Source organism: Protobothrops mucrosquamatus, unplaced genomic scaffold (assembly GCF_001527695.2).
Source record: "Protobothrops mucrosquamatus isolate PMUCROS unplaced genomic scaffold, P.Mucros_1.0 scaffold13, whole genome shotgun sequence".
NCBI lineage: Eukaryota > Metazoa > Chordata > Lepidosauria > Squamata > Viperidae > Protobothrops > Protobothrops mucrosquamatus.
In genome coordinates, this window is record NW_015386400.1 from 2,117,276 (window position 1) to 2,126,733 (window position 9,458).

Sequence of the window (9,458 nt, forward strand, 5' to 3'; positions counted from 1 at the left end):
CCCTCCTTCCGCCGCGCCCTCAAGACATGGCTATTCCAGCTAGCGGGACTGGCCTAAGGGATATTTTAATTTGATTTTAATTTGATTTTATTTGGTTATTAACATAATTTTAAAAAGAAACGGCAAAAAATCAATATTTCATTTTAATTGTATTTTAAACTTAGTATTTTGTATGGTTTGTCTGTTTTTTAACTTGCTGAAAGCCGCCCTGAGTCCGCTAGGAGAAGGGCGGGGTATAAATTGAATAAAACCTAAACCTAAAACCTAAAACCTAATGGCCCTGGGATTAGTTCAGCATAGAATTTCTCCTTCAGGGAGATGGGCAATTTAGAAGCACAAAATATAAATACATACATACATACATTTTACTTCTGGTCAGGGCTATGTTGAATATTTTTAGTTTCCAGCTTTTAAGTCATGAGATTGGGAAAAACAATAATGTTCCACTTACCAGTGAAAGCTGCTTAGAGTCATGAGACTGAAACAGTACTAAAGTCTAATTAATAAAGTAATAAATTAACAAAACTATGGCAAGAGACTAAACATAGAAAGGACCTTATGCTGCTGGTGATTATAGTTGCATGACTGTATAGTTGCATTCCTATTTTTTGCAGTGAAATACCTAAGCATGTTTTAAGATTGAATTCATCAGGATTTCAAAATACTACTGAATCTTATGCATATAATAACTAGCCCTTTTGTTAAATGTGAAATAGGCCTCTTAGCATTAATAGGGGATGACTAGGCTGATACTGTGAACTCATGCAGGAAATACTTAAAATTTCCTCTTATCCTCCCTCTGGAGAAAAATCCGTTTCCAGCATATTTAGAATTATACTTGCTTGACTCAGCAATCTAAAACAAAATAATTTAAGTGCACCTCAGTAAACTGAATTTTAATTTTTGTTGCCGGTGGAGGCTGCTATTTTAGAGTATGTATTACCTCCTAGCATGGCAGTCCCAAATCACCCTGGAGGGAAGAACCTGCAGGAAATGATGAGCTGTTTCTTTGAATTCCTAGTAGGAAGATGAAAGAGGATAGATAAGCAGTTGTGTGTCCTTAAAACTGATGGCCATCAGAAAGGACTCATCCTGCCATGTGAAAATAGCAACCTAACATTATCCAGTGAAGATGTAGAGCATAAACAAAATAGAGATGTGTCTTCCAGTTGTCCGAAACTTAATGGAAAGTTTACAGCAGTCCTGTGTTTTTCTGAAGAGGAAAGAGATGGCCATTGCTGTATTGTAGACTTGTAACACTAAGGATTCTAGGGCCAGCAAGAAATATTGCAAAAGACATCATCAGCCTTTTCTGTTTTTCCACTAGATGCTCATAAATTTTAAATACAGCAGATTTATGAAAATGAAGACTTCACACTTTCCAAGAAATCTCCCTTCGTACTATCTCAAAAATCCTCTTGGTCAATATATCTTGACATGACTTGGCCAGCCCTTCCTAACATTGGGCCACTAGAGCGGTGTAGGTCCTGCAGCCTGTGGACCTTACAGGCAGGCAAGAGAAAAGAAATAACAAATACATTCTGTAGTGCCCCATTATGGTTAGGTGTGTGATTGTGGTATTCTTCTTGCCTACATAATCTCCAACTATGCCTCAATCAAGATCTTTCTTGAGACAGCGGATTCTATATTGCCTATCTAGGAAGTTCTCCTTTGTAATACCTACCTTATGGAATGTCATCCTCCTGGGGGTCTGGACCACCAAATCCTATTGGCTTTCATAAGGAACTAAAGACCTAGTTGATTTTTCAGACATTTGAATTGGGATGTTAAATAAGCTTGGTTGGTTTGTTAATTGGTTGATAGCTATTTTTCCACTGATGTTAAGATAGAATGATATTCCTGGACTTCTATATGATTTATTGATTATTTTTACAATTTTTAAAAATCAGCTAAATTTTAATGTTTTTTATTTTAATTATTTGTTTATAGAAAGGAAGGAAGGAAGGAAGGAAGGAAGGAAGGAAAAAGAAAGAAAGAAAAGAAAAAGAAAGAAAGAAAAGAAAAAGAAAGAAAGAAAAAGAAAGAAAGAAAGAAAGAAAGGTCTATCTGTTATGTACAAAGGAACACTAAATAATATCAGTTGTTGTTTCCTTTCTTTTGCAATTCAATTTTTCTTTTTACCCTTTCTATGCATGAAATGTCAAGATACATTTATTTAAATCATTGTCTTTTCCTTTTTTACTGAAACTTGCTGCATTTAGTCCAGTATAGATCACAATTGTATTAACCTTTTAAGATTTATGTCTTTTATGTGAAATGATTAATTACAAGCCTATTTTATTTTGCAAATTCATTGAGGTTTCAGTATATTCTGTTGCTTAGTAGATCTATTTTTAAATGCACGTAGTCTTTGACATATGACCATAACTGAGCCTGGATTGCAGGTGTAAATTGTTGAATTTGTAAAATGGCTCACCATGTAACTAGACCCAACTTTATGACATTTTTGCATTGATCATTAAATGAATCCATTATAGCCAATGAGTGTTTTTTCCGGGAATCCAGAAGTAAATGTTGGAAACTGGCAAAGTTTCCAAAAATTGTGGTCATATGATCACAGGATGCTATAAATGGTCATAAAGTGATCTGGTTGCCAAGTACCCAAAATGCAGTCATATGACCGTGTGTGTGTGTGTGTGTGTGTGTGTGTGTGTGTCCTAACTTCAAAATTGGATCCTAAGTACCTCTGGGGGAGGGGTCTACTGTAACTTAGAATGGATGCTAAGCAACTGATCATTAGTCAAAAACTACTTGTATTTAAGTCAAAGTGTCTCTAATGCTTTATTTTTTTACTCAGCTTTTGATAGCCACAACAAGAGTGCATTTGAATTCTATTTTCTGATAGTTGGAACACTTATGCAAATGAAGTGGTCATTCTTGCTAAAAATGTCTATTCCCTCTAAGAAGAAAAATGGGTTCCAAATAAAGATTTAGATTTGAAAATCCAGTTTCAGAATCAGAACTTTTTTCCTGCAGTTTAATTCTGTTCTGAACTATTTAGCATGCTTATTTGAAACACAGAAAAAAGTGAAGTTAGACATAGATTATAAAAAAAAAGATTTTAAGAGGAACAAGACTAAAAACCTTTTTTGAATTGTTCTTTTAAATGGAAAAGAATTTATTGTAATTTTCCATAGAGCTAGCCAGTTTAGCTTCAAGGTACACGAATTATAGAGACCTAAATAAAGTAACCCAAATATCCTTGACCGTTTCTACACTGGATTTTATTATTGGAATTGCTAACTTTTCTTCTCTTTGATTTTTCTGAAGAATGTACATTAGACACTCACGCTAACAACTATTGTATTCCACGTTTCTCTGGATAATTCTTTATTTTTCCAACCAGGTTATTGTAAGATAATATAAGTCAGCCACAGCTTGGTCAGTAAAGCCAAGGAAAAGGTAACTTAAACTTTAGGATAGGAGTTTGGAAACTACACCTTTCCAGTTGTTAACTGAACTTTAACTTTCAACACCCCTTATTGTCAGCTCTTCTGAAAAGGAATGTTGGGGCTGGACTGATCTGTTTTGTTCAAAAGCTATGGCTATGTTAATATATATGTCAGGGGTGTCAAACTCAATTTTATTGAGGGCCGCATCAGCATTGCGGTTGCTCTCGGGGAGCCGGGTTGGTGTGGCCAGGGTGGATGTGGCCTACTGGGTGGGTGTGGCCTATTGGGTGGGCATGGCCAGCTCTACATCGTTCGCGTCAAGGGTGCCTGTGGGGGCCTGGGCAGGAGTGGGACAGATCTGAGGGTCTCTGGCAGAAGGGGGTGGGACCAGGGCAAGTGCCAAGGCATGGTCCACTTGAGGAGCCTCACTGCCTGCTGAAAACCCTCTGCTGGAGCTCATCAAGCCGGATATGTGAAGTAGGTGAGGGCCATTTGCTGGCCACTTCCAGGCGATGGTGCATTTCTTCATTCCTCACAAAGGGTGACACCTCCCTAGCATGCACCCAGGGGGCGGGGCCGACACGGCAAGGGCTGGTTCCTCGCTGTTTCCAGATGGCCTTGTGGAGCTAAGACTGAATGCGTTTCAGCATAGATGGCCACCACAAAATTGTACATTGGCTCCCGGCCGGCCAGGGCCAGGACCAAGGCAGTGGGGGCCGTTCCCGCACTGTTTCCAGGATGGCTTCGCGGGCCACATGAAACCACTTCGCGGGCCGCATCTGGCCCCCGGGCTTTGTGTTTGACATGTCTGATATATGTCAACAGTTAAAGGGAGATATGGACACTTGGAAAGGAGGACAAATGGGGAGAAAAAGACTGTTTAACTTTTGGGGAGGGATTTGTGACAAAAAGTACAGTGAAAAACTAAAAACGATGTATGTAAACCAGTCCTCCATTTTTGGTGACAATTGGGATCAGAATTTCCGTTGCAAAGCAAAGTGGTTGTTAAGTGAGTCAAGCCCAATTATGACTTTTGTTGCTGTGAATCACTGCAGTTGTTAAGTAAACCACACACTCGTTAAACAAATCTGACTTTCCCCATTGACTTTGCTTGTCAGAAGCCAGCTGAGAAGGTTGCAGATGATGATCACATGACACCCCCGAACACTGCCGCTCTTATAAGTACATACTGGTTGCCAAGCACCAAATTTTGATTATGTGAACATGGGGATGCTGCAATAGTTGTAAGTGTGAGGTCAGTTATAAGTCAGTTTTTTTCAATGGCATTATAAATTTGAATAGTCCCTAAATGAATGGCTGTAAATTGAGGGCTACATTATATCAAGTTACTTTTCCAGCATCAGAAAGATGTTTTTTTCTTTCAGTTTTAATAGTCTTCCAACAAATCTTTATTTTCTAGAACAGTGGTGGCGAACCTATGGCACGCGTGCCAGAGGTGGCACTCAGAGCCCTCTCTGTGGGCACGTGAGCCGTTGCCCCAGCCCTGCCTCCCCCCACAACCCCCTCACCAGCAGCCTGCCTGGAGGAAAGTCTCCTCCAGGCACGGCCCACGCGGAGCAGCGCAGCCAAGCACATGGCAGCCAGGCAGCAGGGGCAAAACTCCGCCCTCGTGCCCCATCATATGCAGATGATGCTATGGGGTTCGGGTGGAGGGCATGGCTGCCATGGTGCTGCAAAGCCGCCTGGGCGATCTGTGGTGAGTGGCCCCATGGGAGCGGGCGGAGCGGGGGGCAGAATGGGGGGGCGGGGGCGGGGCAGTTTTTGGGCACTCGGTTCACCATCACTGTTCTAGAACAACATGCTAGTAATAATATAGAATCGATAACAAAGTGCTTTTCAAATTTAACCATAGAAATGTATGATGAGTCATGCTATCTACAAACTATAGCAGTCATAGATCTGGAAGGATGGTATTAAAGTATAATGTCATATTCTGGCAGTACCAGATGCCGTTATCAGAAAAATCCTGCCTAATCTTTGCGTCCCCAGGTTACATGATCACCATTATTGATCTTTTTTCAGCTTCCCATTAACTTTGTTTATTGGAAGCTGGCAGTAAAGGTTGCAAACGATGATAACATGACTATGGGATGCTGTGACCCTCCTAATTGCAAGCTGGCTGCCAAGCACCCAAATCACAATCAAGTTCAGGGATGTTGCAATGGCCAAAAACTACAAGGAACAATCATACGTCCCCCTCATTCAATACTGAATGCTGCTGAGTACTGAATGAGGGGGACTTACAATTGAATAGATTGAATAGTTACTGAATGAATGTCATTTAACGAAGCCTGCCTGTAGTTGCTACTGCGTTGTTTATATCCTCTCTTGTTCCAATGCACTCTACAGGGATTTACCCTTGACATATGTCTTGCTAGCCAATGAACCATGTAGATAGAGAGGATCGTATGAAATCTCTACTAAAAGATCTGCATTCTTTTAGTAGAGGGGTGCCTTCAAGATGTGATCAAAATGGCAATTACAACAGTGTCATCAAAGCTCTGCATGCCTTTTTTCAATGCTCATGTAGAGGATTGCACTATAAGCATATTTATTTTCCTGGGGACTATACCTTTATGGCAAGTGGTATGATGGAAACCAGAAAAATTGTAGACATTTCTGGGTGGGATGATCAGTAAAATAATTAAGAAGGGAAACGAGCTGTGGAATACTGTTGTGTAATATGAAAAAAACCTGCAAAAGCTACCAAAACTTTCCTATTTATCTTTTGATCACAGCAAATGAATTATTATTAAGAATATGCATAATCCAGAACTGACAGTACTCACTGGCTATTTTGTTATGATGCTTCCAATTTTGAACCGGCCTGCTTGTGAGTTAAAAATCAAAGTAAAAAGAAGGCAACAATTGAAATTAAGCGTTTGTTGACAGCACACATTTTTTGAACAACACAGAATGCAGTTTGTTAATTCACCCACAGTGGATTCAATGGGGATTATTTATGTTTGTATTTTGTTAGATCATTGTGTAGCTTACAAAAACTTCAATGTAAATTTAAGAACGGTTATGTACAATAAATAAATAACTTCATCAGTTTAAAAGAGGTGTGTGATTGCTCATTGTCTAGAAATCACTGAATAATTTTGCAAAATGTTAATTATGTGATAGTTTTGTTTAAAAGAAGCAAAACATTTACTCAAAATCAGCATTGTTGCCATCCCACTCTTGATGGAGTTAATTAACTGTTAGAAAGTTGAGAGCTGAACCATTAATGAACTTTTAAAAAAGTAATGAAGTGACAGCACTAATTAGAAGTAGACAAAAAAGTTTGCCCTCCCTGAAAACAATTACTGCATGGAAACAGGACTCCAGGCAACCCTTAGCAAATCTCCAAGGTAAGAGAAATTTTACCCAGAAAATAAACTTTCTGAGCAGGGGGCATTCCAAAGAAATGGGTGTATATCAGGCCTGGATTGAAAAAAAGTCCAATCTGGTCTCATAAAACAGAACATGATTACGTATAGATAGTGTAGTTGGTGATGATGTGATCCTTAGTCTATTGTTTATTGAAATATGCCCATTTGAGAAATATAATTATACTGCAAGAAACACTCTGTTCTTACCTCCTAAACTGTTTTCATCCAGGTAGAAAATGAGTACCGAAGTGAAATTTTCATCCATTCTCTGTCTTAGAAAGTCAATGCAGTTTCACAAAGTTCACATTGGAGTAAGGTGGCTATAGTTGGAAGAACAAACATGACTTCCCTAGCACCCAACTCATTGTAGGAGATGACAAGTTGCTTCTTGATGTTCTTGTACTTTTCTAGATTCTCTCTCAGACATTACGTAATATGCCAAGTTATTCACGTAATACATTTGTATTTAACATGCTAAGCCCTGTCCACCAAACACAATGGCTGGTTCACACATCAGATTGAACCACATTCATGCAGGTGGCGTTATGATTTGGCCCAGTAGGTAAACCCAATCATAGAAGAGGTGGGTGGTCTGCAGGAAGAGCCTTTCTGTGCCTAAAGCACAAGATAGAACACAGCCAGGGTTACCCAATGCAGGTGGGCAAATATTGCATACAGTCTGCTTATGTATCTAATGTGAATGCACATCTCAACTTCAGAGATGGACAATTAATGGAAGGAAACCTCCCAGATCCTGAAAGCAAGCCAATATAACTCCCCCTCTCCCCTACTGCTTATAAATGATATTGTTGTGGTTTGGATAAAGAGAGCAAAGGGAAGGTATTTTCCCTGTCCTAAAATACTAGAACCAGAAATCACCCAATGAACTTGAATCTTAGAAGAATCAGGGCAGACAAAAATCAATATTTTTTATACAATATGCAATTAAACTTTGGAATTTGTTACCATGGTGCTGGCTACTAGTCTGGCTTCAAACAGGCTTGGATCAATTCATGGAAGTCATGGGAATCAATGGCTGTTATGCTTGATATGGGTCTGAAGGCCATCAGAGACCACCGGCTTCCTAGGCAGCTGGTTGGCCACAATGACAACAGACTTCTATACTAGAAGGGTCCAAATCAACAGAGCATAGTTATTTTCTTAGTCTGGAACAAGGTAGAAGAGAAAGCTGTTTTTACATGAAGCAATACTTTTCTTTGTATTTATTTTCTAAGCCTCCCTTATTTTTTTGTATGCTAAACTGCCAGGGGAATAAGACTCAGAAAGACTAATAGATTCTGTTGAAAGGGGTTGGTGTATTTTATTCATCTTCTCTCATTCCTGGTGAAAGACTAAGGTGTTACTGTCAGCAGCAATGTTGGGGCTTGCTAGAACCCAAATCACATTATATTTAAGTTTGAAGAAGTAAATTAGTTCCAGTTGCAAACAGGGGGACTACAATGGATGTCATTTTAAAATGAAACCTGGCAGCTTAACTGGGTTATGGATGGCAGTCCAGAAGCTAGGTTTAAGCAAGGCAGGACAAATTTGAAGTTTTTCAAACAAGGTGTGGGTTCTGCCCTGTATTTTGCAGCAAGCCATATATCAAATTCTTGTTCTGTTTTAATATCATTCATAGGAAATACTGGACAGCATATGATAACATTTAACTATACAGAGATCTGGACCAAATTCAACTGCTGTCAGTGAGATCAAAGTAGTAATATATATTTATGCTTTATGTAGTCAAAACCTGGGAGAGGGGAGCCAGCAGTGAGCCACTTTAAAGTCAAGCTACAAGGAAGAACTGGATTATGAACAATGGAAGAAATTTTGCTATGATTTTGTTTTTACTGGCAGCCCTGTTTATTTCAACACGTATGTTAGGGTAAACACGACCTCAGTCAAATCTTGTGCTTTTTGTGTAAATATTCTTGGCTACTTTGAAGCATGAGATAAAAAGAGATTGATAAGAACATTCTCTCAGAAAATTATTATCTTAGCAGACTATGGAAAGCTAGAATCTTATTTGTCATTCAGAAACTGGATTTCTGAGTTACAGTAAATCTAAGAAGTTACAATACCACTGAAAGGGAACTTTGAAGAAGCAGAATAGGAAGAGTATTAATGTTTTGGAATTTTGGTATTGAGAAGTCTCCTCAGAATACCATCAACAGCCAAGAAAGCAAACAAATGGATCATTTATAAATCAGCCCAGAGTTCTCACAAATGGCTAGGCTCCAATTGTCCTACTCCAGCCACATTATGAGAACACACAGCTCTCTGTAGAAGGTGGAAAGAAAGGGAAGAATAGGACAACCAGTAGTCAGCTGGAGGGACTCAGTTACATTAGTGATGGGTGGAAGGACCAGGTTAGGGACAGATCATCATGGGCGAAACCTCTCTGTGGGGTGATTGCTAAGAGAACACCAACTTGCTGGCATATAATCAATTAATCAGACTAGAACTACTTGCCATTGTTCATTTTTTAAAAGAAACTCCAACTACAGATATGCCACAAATGAAGCTCATCATATCACTTGTAGTAGAAGACAAACAAGAAAATCTTGTTAATTCTTCCTTTTATTTCTTCTAGGAGTTTATAATACTCGCCCCTCCCCCTTCAGTTTTTTCCCCACAGTATCCC